Source organism: Megalops cyprinoides, chromosome 2, assembly GCF_013368585.1.
Source record: "Megalops cyprinoides isolate fMegCyp1 chromosome 2, fMegCyp1.pri, whole genome shotgun sequence".
In the NCBI taxonomy this organism is placed as follows: Eukaryota; Metazoa; Chordata; class Actinopteri; order Elopiformes; family Megalopidae; genus Megalops; species Megalops cyprinoides.
In genome coordinates, this window is record NC_050584.1 from 18,626,908 (window position 1) to 18,639,632 (window position 12,725).

Consider the following 12,725-nt stretch of genomic DNA (forward strand, 5'->3'; position numbering starts at 1 on the left):
CCAGTATTCTTTACAAAGTCAAGATGTTACACACTCCGGTATAGTAGGTGGCGGCATGCACCTTTAACGTTGGTAGTCCGCCACGCCAGCGAAAGGAGAAGGAGAAGAAGTAGGTTAGTGAATTTCATGGCGCAGATTAAAAACACAAGTAAGTTGAAACGTTTGCAAATAAAATTGCTGAATCTTCTGAGAACGCTGGGTCAAACTTATACCACGGCTTGGTAAAATACTCGTTTCTGATTGGCTGGGGGAGTGTGCATTATTTCCCAGTAAATGCACGGTAATAATGCACGGCTATGAAGTAGTTCCAGTGAAAGTGACCTTATCACCATTAGAAATTAGTACGCAAGCACGTTCAACTTCACTGCAGATTCCATTTACAACCGAACATAACGACAACATTGTAATAACATTAGATAACGTTACAGTTAACAGCAACAACATAGCTAGAGCATCAACAAAGTGACATCACCAATACACCGTGACATTTGCCACTTAAAATGGAGAATTTCTCAGAAATAACATTTAACCTTTTTGGCAAGAATGGAGACTTTGAGACATGGATAAAAACCAACGTACTGGACAGTCCCAAAATGGGTCTGTCAAAAGAAAAAATATGGAACAAGTGGAAAAATACAACAAAAGGCATAAAACCATCAGTGGAGATGAAATTAAAAAAACGGAGGAAGGGAAACACGAGGACAACACAAAGAAATCAACAACATGGGCAATCGGGGTTCTACCAGACTGGGTGGTCGTAAACGACGAGAAACATGATTTTGAATCATTAAATGCTGAGAGTCTTAACAATATACTTTGGTCCTTTTATGCAACATTTCAAACGTCAACCAGACAAGAGTACACAGTCTCAAGTTTTTTGGCCTTGAGAAGAGGGCTACTGGGCACCATCTGTCGAAAAGAGGAAACGCTGGAGCCGGGCACTGTCATCGACAGAAACAAATGCTCACCCTTGAACCCACGTACCTCGTTTGACCTACCATTTTCAATGTCAAATTTTACAATAATTGGAAACTTTCAATTTAATTCCAATAAACGAGTACAATGTAGCATATAGTCACCGTTTCCACATACGCTCGTTTAAGATGACGGACAAGACTATAACGTTATCCACTTCAGCTAATCCACTGTCCAGCTAAACGGACACTGTGTAGCTGGCTATATTAGAATAGAATAATTTCTTTATTGTCACTGTAACATCTACAGCGAAAATTGAGTGCAAAGGATCAATAAAATAAAAATAAAATAAAAAAGCTAATAAATAATCTATAAAAATAAGGCTATATAAAAAGTAAGAAAGGTAGAGCACAAGTAAAAACACACAAGACATATCTACATTCTGCCAGAAAAATTGCACAGATCCCTTATTGCAGAGTGAGAACCCTTATTGCACAGTGAAGAACCATGAACATTAATTGCACAGATCCCTTATTGCACAGTGAACGTGAACATTATGTTTGTGGCATTTAAAGCTTGTACAGCTATGGGATAAAAACTGTTTTTGAGTCGGTTTGTCCTTGTTCTAATGGCTCTATTCGAACAGAGAGTGACCTGGGTGGGATGTGTCCTTTATGATGTTATGGGCTCTCCTGAGGCAGCGGGAACGTTCCAGTTAGTTGGCTAAGTTACTGTAGTTTCAGTTTTTTTTTTTTTTTGAAGTTTGGATGTGTCAAGATAGCGATATGAATGGACTATATTCTGCGGATGTGCACATATTGTAATGTATATTTTTGTTCAAAAATAATAAAATAGTAGCCTAATTTAATACGAGCGCTGAATTATTTCTTTGGTAAGTAGCCGTGGTGTAAGAAGAATAAACCACTCCTGGCGATGCAGTTCTATAGAAATAAACCACTTCAGGGTGGCTGTTTGGCTTTGCCGCGGGGCCGCATCACACCACCCTGTCGTGGTTTATTCTTTATAGTTCCATGGTGTGAACAGTGCGTTAGCTGACGTAGCTCGCTAGAGATTATCGGCCAGTGTTAGCTTTCGGAGCCAGTCTGCTTGCACAGTTGCTAGCTAAGGAGCTAACTGATGCATTTTATAATTTTAGTTAAGTAGTTACATTGTTTCTTATTCTGATAGAATTGGGCTTTATGGTATATTTACGGTACATTTATGGACAGTGAATTGAAGCATTGGAACAAACCCTGACTCATTGGAAATGTCTGTTTTTCCATAGATGGATATACGATTTTTAAAATTTATTTATTTATTTTTTTTTAAAGAAAACAGCCAGGTTCAGGTGAAAGAGTAAGGTCAAAATGACGTTACCTCATTGCATTGCCCACAGCAACCCAATATTCAATTAGAATAATGTTATAAATTGATATGGATCAATTTATACCTTGTATTAGATTATAAATTCTGTTCGGTTGTAACTTTTGCCTTTTGGTTGACAGCACAAAGAGGGAGAGAGGAGGATAGAGAGGGAGAGCAGGATGGAGTTGGCAGAAAGAGAGAGAGAGAGAGCAAGAAAAATATTTTGTGGTGTAAAACTCATGTTACTTACTAGTAATTAATTAAACGTATTGTTGTAAATTAAAATATCACATATAAAAAAATATTAATGTATTAATTGTTATCCAGTGAAATGAGTGATTTAGCAGGGGGGTTGAACACTTTTGCATGGCACTGTATGCATGTCACATTCTCATTAGGGGCTGAGCCCCCCTAAAGGTCTGATCCTAGAATCGCCCCTGGCTGATTCCTGATTACATAATTCCCGACAGGCAATGGCAAATTCAGTAGGTCTCCAGGCAGGATCTATGTTTCCCGAAACAGACGAAACAATTTGTTTTTGCTCATTTTCAAGATGGTGCGCAAGTGTTAACCAGCATTCCAAGACTGTAGTGCCTGATCACACCATAATTGCATACATGCAGTATTGCTCTTGCAAATCTGTTGTCAGGCACTATGAATATATTAGCATGGCTGAATGTTGTTACAATTTTACTTTTTGTTGGCATGGTTTGGGGGTGAATTCCACAATAAATTAAAATTGTTGTTACAGATCATTATTAGGCTCTCTGTGCATGTTAATGTTATGTTGGTATGTTGTTTTCTAAGATAATTGATAGGCATTGTGTGTATTCAACAATGTGTAAGCATACAATAATGTTGTATGCACATTTTCTAATTCATTTGTTCAGCTATGATGCTCAACTCTTCTATTTATGATTTTTCTGTACCTATGTTCCTGAGACATGCTTTTCATCTATTTTGCCATGTTGGCCCTGTAAGTCATTTTTTATATAAGTATGTCAAAAAAATTTAAGAATACAAATAATGACTAATAATATGCAGCAAATACATCACATTTCAGTACATCTTAACTGATTTTACATTGAGTATTCTAATAAAACAATAATGAGAAAAAGATTTTGTAAAACCAAAGTGAACTGTGAACAAAAGTAAACACTAAACATGCAACAATGAAGGCTGATTATGTACTATTTAACAGTTAACCTCAGATCACAGAGAAGCAGGAAAGCAAAGGACGTGCCATCAGCTTTACTACAATTCATTATCTTGTCATGATCTTGAGTGTCTCAGTTAAAATCGAAATTTCACAATTTCCTGTATATTGCATGGCCTTTCACACACCCTCAGCAGTAATTGTTATAATTAACCAACACTTAATGCCTTTGATTTGGACTGTCTAAATTGGGTTACATGTGGCAGAAGGATGCAGGTTCAAACTGGAACATTAGGGTCAAGCGAGGTCATGTGTGTGGGTTGTTTTTGAATAAAAATGTTCTCTCTCTTTTTTTTTCTTGCAGTGACACAGCACGTCTCTTGGCTGTGTCTGTTGAGGTCCTTTGTGATGGCTGATCATACTAATGTTTACCATTTCAAGTCAAAATAACTATTTTGAAAATGTTGACAGTTTTCAAAATGATTAGTGTACCTTACATTTTTCTCTTCATCTTCCTACTGTCAACGTAGTCCAAGTGTGTCAAAAATGTTTAGTATGGCCCATGCTGAATTTTTGATGTACACATAATGTATGTATACATTGTTCAATGGATAAAGTATTAGGTAATTCAAAACTACTCACAGCAAATTATTATTCTGTGTTAGCTATTCAGTATAACTTTGTTATCAGCATGTAACATTGTGATTGTAAGAGAAGTGTCACTTTGTAGAACATCTTGCTAATCTAAAAGATATTACCAATGGACACAAATGAGAGATATTCTAACAATGGCCTTGTAAATGAAGTTAGATGAGCAACCTTGTTGTTGCAGACAGCAACTGGTTTTGATTTTGTGTTTTATGAAATGAAAATAAAAATGAAAAGCAGTGTATCTTAATTTCAGCACAGGTAATAGCCACACACAAGCAAGTACCGAACACTTCAACTTTGCTGGTTTACCATGTGATAAAAAGTCCCCCTTCTTTGTAAAAGTAATCTTAACCATTAAGTCTGATTTCCCAATAAATTCTAGCTACAAGTAAAATGCTGTACTGCATCTGTTTTCTGAAAATTGTAATTATTTGTGATTATATATGTGATTATAATATAAAATTATTTATGCTATATATTCAGATATCGATCCAACCTCCCCTTTCTTTCGTCTTTACATAATCTGTAAATGTAGCCACAGATCATAGTTGTGTGCATGCATCATGTTGTCTATTAATTCTAATATGAGCACACTGAGCATTTCTGAAAATTGGATGCGATAACAGAAATACACCACATAAAATCCTACAAATTTCAAGAACCTATAAAAGCAGTTAGTCACACTTTGCTCATACTCTGAGCATACTAGGGTACAAACCAAAACTCCCCAAAAACCCCCTCATGCTAATATGTCACACCCCCGAGCACTGTTAGGAAATTCACCGAGAAGGAACTGTAGTTCCTAGTGTGATTTCGAGTGCAGTTCAGATCAGTTAAACTGATCAGGGGAGAAGGCAGGGCACGCCATAACCTCACACCTCTGGACCAGCAAATAAGCAAAATAAAGAAGTGGAATGGGCAAAAGTAATGCAAATAAACATGAACATAAAACCAGTCTTAGGAAACCATAACAGCATATTACATATTACACCCGACTGTCAGCTATCTTAGTTTTTCAATATGTTATGTAGCAAAAGATGTAATGGCTCACTCTTTATTGAGCTATTCAAGCTGTCCTCCAGTGGCCTGGTGGTTATAAAACATGAAAGAAAGGATCATAATATTGAACTGATTATAATAGCTTTCTCTGAAGAGGTTATTTATTTCATCTTATTTATTTTTTTTGAAGGGGTACAGGGGCGGCTTCAGTGGCAGTGGTGGTAAGGGGGTGGTGTTGGGTTAAAGGAATTAGAAAAATTGGTTATAGTACATTGTGGTTTTAATTTGTATCTCTTCCCTGTGTAGATTCTTAGGAACACAAAGAGAGGAGGTGCTTTAGGTCTCGTTCGAGGCCTTCGGCAGGCTGCAGGGAAAACGACATCATCTCTCTGCTCACTGATGCGGTGTGGAGGTTCAGATAGTTGGCAGATAACAGCTAAATGACTTGAGATGTGCTTGGATGATCTAACACAGATTTGGTGTTGGGGGATTGCACAGTGAGGGCTAACAATGAGGTCTGGTCTCTTCAGGATAGCTCTTTATCTTTTGTCTTAAGTTCTCGCTACCAACCTTTGTTAGGAGAAGTTCAAATGATTGCAGCATCAATTCTATTACCCCAGGATATAACCACGACATCATAAAGTAAGCTTGACATTCAGTACAGGAAGCCAAAAGATCTGAGTTCAGGAATTCAGGAATTTTTATTATATAACACGTTCTTGTTACTAGCAGGTAGGATATTAATCTTTTTTTACAAAATCAAAAGAGAGGATTTGTCTTGCTGAAGATATTCTATTTGCCATTCTTCTTACACCAGGGTCATCTGAAAGTAGATTGTTCAGATATGTTTCCTAATCATTGTGCCTGGCCATGGGATTTGAGGCAGAGCCAGTGACCTATATCTAAAGATACTGACGGTCTACTGCTGAAGATGGACTGTTTTCAGATGAACCCACATGTCTATCTTGATGGAATCAGCACTGTTTCGACAGCACAGCTTCTCAGTCTTTACCAAAAGCTACAGTATGAGAGGGTATACTAGCTCCTCATCCAGTCTTCCTAATGAGACTCTTTGAGGGAAGTATGAGCCGTGTCAAATTTGGAGGACAGGATTTTAAAAAAGCCACTTGAAAAACCCATCTGTCCTAGAGGTTTTTTTTAATGGAGCTGCTTTTATTTCTGGACTCCCAGAAGAGTCTGCAGCTTGCAGGAAATCTCCAAGATAAAATGCCCACGATTCCTGTACAAACCTTTCCTGGTTATTCAACTTTCACATTCTCAAAATAATAAAGGCAACTAGATTAAGAGATAAGCCCACAGACCATGACTTGTGTGAATCGCCCAGATTTTATTCGGACAGAGTTAGTTAGTTCCACCTTCGCCAGAACATTTGGTGTTCTAAATTCCTTATTCTGGTTGCATGAAAATGTGCTCTGTGGTAGCTAATATAAACCCAATGAGGGTAAAAGCAAGGCAATGTGAAAAAAAAACAGGATGAACTGATCACGTGTTTAAGAATATGATTGTCACTGTGGCATTTTTCCTTTTCCCAATGTCTAACTCTTTCACATGTAAAAATCTGTCTTCCATATGGAGGGTAGGAAATAAGTTTGTTGGATATTAAAATGACTAAACTGTATGCTGTTCTGGTCTTGTGGTCTTATTTATCAAAAATAAGTATAATTGAACTTTAGTTGTACTATATTAACATGTTGAATAAAATAGTCTTGGCTGCAATGTCTTTTCTATATTGGTAAATGGCACTGGATACAGCTATGCAATAGTATTGAATCATATATCATTTATAAATATCAGTATTGCTAAAAGTAAGAAAATGGTTGTAAAAAGTGTAATGTCTTTGACAGGCCCAACACAGATGATATATGTAGAAAGAAAGATAATTAGTTGGTACAGTATTGCAAACCTTGGTATTTATGGAGAATTTACGATCTCCTTTCAGCTGGTGAAATTGTTTAATCAAGTTGAGGTGAATTGAAAAGCATAAATTTTAAACAGCAATGTCTGCTGAGTGTGTCAACTCGCTTTATATATGAAGTCATTTCCTCACACCTAGCAAAATTCAGTTAGCTGGAATTGCTGTGCTGACCTTCCTGAAATATGATTCTAAAAAAAAAAACACCTTCATAAGACATTTCTCTGAGGTAATGCAGAGTTTGTTGCCAATTATCAAGGGGCAAAACAGAATTCAAATCTGTGTCTTTCAAAAAGCAGAGGAATGAAGATGGTGTGTATAAAACAGCCTGTCTTTGGGATTGCCTGTATCCATTTTACATGGGAAATGGAATTTGATTCTTTTGAGAGCTCTACTAAAAATCACAAAACAAATGGACTCTTCTAAGAAAAATAAGTTATGATAAACCACAAGTAGATGTATTGCCCAGTACATAAAGAAAGGACGGTGTTTTGTTCATGCCACAAATAATCTCAAGGAGAAAGGCACATGCATTCACTGGACTGATGCAGAGATTCCATCCAGTCAATATCAACATCCAGCACCAAAATTTAAAATACAAATAATTGCAATGCTGGAAAATACTATGAGAATGCTAATGTATACTATATGAGGATGCTTTGAGTGGCAGTGTAAAATTTGATGTGTATCTTCATCAATTTCCTATTGTATGCATGCACTCTGAATATACTCACTAATACATCTGTCATAAATATGCTAAATGTAAAACATCTGGGTTCAACAACTAAAGTGAATAAATCACATGATCATAGCAAACATAAAATTGCATGTATAATTCATGTTTTCTTCATGTCTGTATGAGATTGTTATACTATCACACTCATATTCTCTTTCTAAAAACCTTTTGAAAAAATTATTTAAAAAAAATGAACATGGGTGTGCATGCACACATTCATGAGGGTATGGGTGTATTTGTGTGTTATACTATTGTCAGTTTGTGTTTGTTGTGCTGGGTTGGTTCCCTCTGCTTTGATCCAATCAGCATGCTTGCTCTGAACTATTACATACTATTGCCATCTGGTGTTTAAAGACTCAAACAGCATCAGGGTTGAATTTTACATCGGCCTTTCACCCCCTTCTCCCTGAAACCAGCTGATCTCTGATCAGTGTTCAGCACGGAAGGCTCCATGCTCACTTCCTCAGCGCTGATGTGAAGTCAGTAAGGATCGAGGGAATGAGGAGCACTTTTGAGCGCAACCATTGTGCTCATCTTCCGTAAAAGCAGGAATTGCGGGTCGCTCACTATGTGGTGTGGCAATAATATTGAGCGGTTGGTGGTTCAGCAGCAGAATATTGCCTGAGAAGCACCAAGAGAAAACACTTCTGCTTAAACATGCTTCCCAAAAATAAATAAAATATATGAATAAATAAGTCCTAATTAATTCAGTTTGAACCTGATAGTTTTATCACTTTGTCATTAATTAATTTTATATGCTCTGTGAATCTGAGTTGCCAAAATGTATTCATTTTGGAGGTTACTTTTCAGCCTAGTGTTTTTTTTTTATTTCCTTCTCTCCTTTGTTTGATTGCATTAAATGGCAAATGGTAAAAAAGGTGCCATTCTCCATTTGTGAAGGTTGTAGAGTGATGTAAAAAAAAGAGCATTAATATGGCTCTAATGAACAAAGATGCACTGATACTCTCCCCCCACTGCAGCATCCATTAGTCTCCAGTTTACAGTTACTCCCCCTAGAGAAATCAATTTATAGAACCCGGTGTGTATGGATGGGTGGTTATCTGGAGCAGACCTCAATGTAACAAAGATGTTACTGATGCTTCTAGACAAAATGCTCATTATCAGAAACCACCGAAGCATTGCCATTGCTTATGAGCAAGACATACCAATGTTATAGACAGGCTTACATTTCACTGTACCAAATTTCACTTCAAAGTCCAAATGCCAATCAGCGCGTTTATTAAATATTTTAAAGAATGTTGTAATCCAGTTTGTTAGTAAAAAAAAAAATACTAGGTAGATTTATCATTTCTTTATTTTACTGTTCACAGCTGATGTTTGTCTCCTTATAAGATGGTATATATTACAGTGTATTCATGCTCTTTTGATAGGATCCATCTAAAGAGAAATATACTGTATAGTATACGATATAATATACACTTTCATTCATGGGTTAGTATATATAAGAATAACTGAGAAAATAAATAAATGGTTTTGCTTTACTGCTGTTGTTCTAACAATGTAACCAAACACTGCCTTTAACATGTTGCTTTGTTTACAAAGGTCTGTGCTTTAATCACTCAAAGTGTGACCCAACCCATTGTAGCAGGTGTCCAGGAAATGCTGTGAAACTGCCCCTCCTAACAGAGACCGACCTCCGGAAGGCAACTGAATGTGTCCTCTGAAAAAAACAGAAGCCTTTGAGGACTCCCATCGCACGACAGGGTTCTCACATTTCTCTACCTCGAGGGCGTGGTGCCTCTGCTCAGCAAAGCTTCAGCTGAACTTCTTGCCACCCGAGTCAGGCGGTATATGTGGGTTCTAACCACATCAAGAGGTCAAGACAAAATTATTGGTGAGCTCTAATCAGGAGCCGGTAAAACATGAAAAGAAGAAAGCGAGACACGCCCATTTTCATGTCACCCCTATTCACGACCTGAGGCTTCATGGCTAATTGAGGCCTATCATTTCCGGGATGTGCCCTTATTGAGCAGCAGTCTGTGGTCTCGATCTTTTGACCGCGTTTCAACAATGACCCATCAGCCTTGGATCAGTTGATGAATTGACAGCAACAAAAAACACAGATTATGGGATCATTTCTGCAATCCAATATCATCTGCATTAATTATGGAAAAAAATGGCAAGGTTATTTTATCTGAAATTTATAAAAATTATAAACACAATTACATTTGTGTTCACTAAAGGGGCAGAAAAATACAAATAGGTAATCAAATACCATTACACAGATGAAAAAACCACAATAAATACCACAAAATATGTCGTGAAAATATATTGATTAATCATCATTCATATGCAGTTATCTTTACTGAATAAATCAACATCACTTGCTATTAAAAACTAATGACAGTGGGGCTTCAGAAGTCTGACCACAAAAACACAGCCCAGCACCAAACAAAACTGGACTATGAATTCTTTTTGTCTGGTGAATGTTGTGGCCTGCAGTTAAATGGTTAATGTTGGACCCCAGTTATATAAGCATGATTGAATTACACATTGGAATGAAGCAGCTCTTGTAAATATTTTTATCGTGTAGATCACAGTTTCATTCACAATGTGACGTTTAAAGAAAAATTACAACAAAATGAGGGAGAAGAAAGGGTTATGAAGTACAGATAAGCAGCTAATATTAATTGTGTGCAAAAAGTAACAATGATGCGAGTGTCAAAAGCCTTCACTTTTTTGGTTTGTAGGGTTTGTAGTGATTTGTAGTGAAGTGCATTGTCTTCATTTTAAAGGACAAGACACTGTGCATAGTGAGTAAAAACAGTGTAGCAACAGTTTAACATGTTACTATTTTTTAAATCTAAAAAGCAGAGATCTCTCTAACTGCAAAATTTACTAGTAATACATTATTGGCGAAAGCTAGCTTTGGTTCAGAGGAAGAGAAACATACTCTAGATATTACTGGACTCTGCTAAATCTTATTACCTTAATATTATATTACCTTAATATCTTATGCTAAATATCTTGTTAGGCTACTGAAGCCATCTTGAGAGCTGGAGTGGGAATGAGTATGTAACATATTCATCTGCTGTCTGGAAGGTAAACATTTATACTGGCTTTTGTTTCACCCAGTGGTCTTTTAACCAACAGAAATTAGCTAAGAAAGTTAAGATCATGTGATCATGTGTCAGTTAAGAGCATTTTAAGTTGGAACCAAACACTGTTTCAATAGGTTGTTTAAATGAATTACCTTTACTTCGAGTTATCTGGGTTTAATTAGCCTGACTCACATTAGAATGGCTTTGTTTTGTGATGCCTGTCAGTTCAGATTAAAGACATCAAGTTAATTTAAACCTGGAACACTAAACTGAGCTATAGTGCATGTCTTGTGTAGCAGAGCTGAAGGGATTAGCTCGTGTGAGTCCTGCGTAAAGCCTTAGGTAGCGGGTAGCAGGTAGCCGAGTGGTTGCAGCGGGCACGTCACTCCCCCTGAGACCTGGTTAAGTAGCGTTGTCGCCGACAGGCTAACGGCAATTTGCCTTTAGCTCAACTGGCAACGACGCTGGCTTTAAGGGGTTGGCAGCGAGCAGTAAGAAACTCGCTCGCTCGCTCGCCGACCTACGTAACATCATATTAAAACACAACGCAAGATACCACCCGTTACACTTGCATAATAAAGATACTAGTTATGGATTAAAGGGAAAGTTGGCAGTCCTATTTCTAAGTGGGTGTAACAATAAATTTAAAGAGGTAGGAGAAACTCAATTGTGTCATCATAAAAACACTGCAGCATCTGTAGCCTGCTTGCTGCACATGACTTGTGATCAAAATGTAATCAATATACTGTAGACTTGTTATGGTAAATAATGACCGGACATTTTCTGAAGAAGTAGTATTATTACTCTTTCAGGGATTTAAATGCAGTCAGCATGTGCCTGCTCCCTCAAAATGTAACAATTGCAAAGTAAGGTAGCAGTAAGCTAGCTACTCATGCAACATGTACAACATAACATGTATTCCAATATTCCTCAAACCTCACAATGGACATTTTACAATGCTACGCTGTTTACAGATTACTATGGAAACAATGTTATTATAATCACAACTGAATTATCGCAGTTTTAATTTATCCAGGGTCCAGACTGTAACACTGTAGACATCCTGATTTTTTACTACAACTCCTCTATGTTTCAAACACAGCAAGAAAGATATGGTGCATGAATTTATTCATTTATCTTTTGACATGTCACACACTGTTGAGCAGAGCACATTGATTTGTTGGCTCATTCCATCAATGGGGTATGAAATAATCCAAACAATATCCATTGAATTTCAATTTTATTTACAGTCAGGGCATGAAATCTTTTTGACACACTTACTGTCCTCCAGCTCATTGCCAATGGGATTTCTGCCAAGGTGACTTCTGTTTTTCAGAGAAGAGAATATCTGATTGTATTGATACGGAAGACCAAGTTATACACACAGCACTGGCTAATACTGAGTTTGTCTGCTATGGAGCAGGTTTATGATCCCTTCATGAGTGGCCTCCCTAATGAGCCTGGCTGAATGCATGCTTGGTTTACTTACAGCAGAAAGTCAGGTTCCCCAAATGTTTACAAGATTTAGCTGACTGACTCATTTATTCTGCATTGTGAAAGGAGTGTATGATATATTGAAAAGGACACAGCAGCACAGATAAATAAATTAGAGAGAAAAAAATCCTTCAAATGTGTTATTACCTATTTACATTTGTATTCAAGCTTGTGGACTTCTGATAAATTCAAGGGAAATAAGGCGATAAATTACTTTAGTTTCACATTAGATTAAAAAAAAAAAAAAAAAACTATACCATTTCTGATCTAGAGATACATGGCATAATTTACAACTTCAGCTCCCCACATGCAAATAACCCACTCAGAATGATGTACGTCTTCTGACCAATCAGCTCACTGAAGGAATATGTATTATTTTGCTGAAAGACATGGGATGGTCTCTAAGCTGCACTT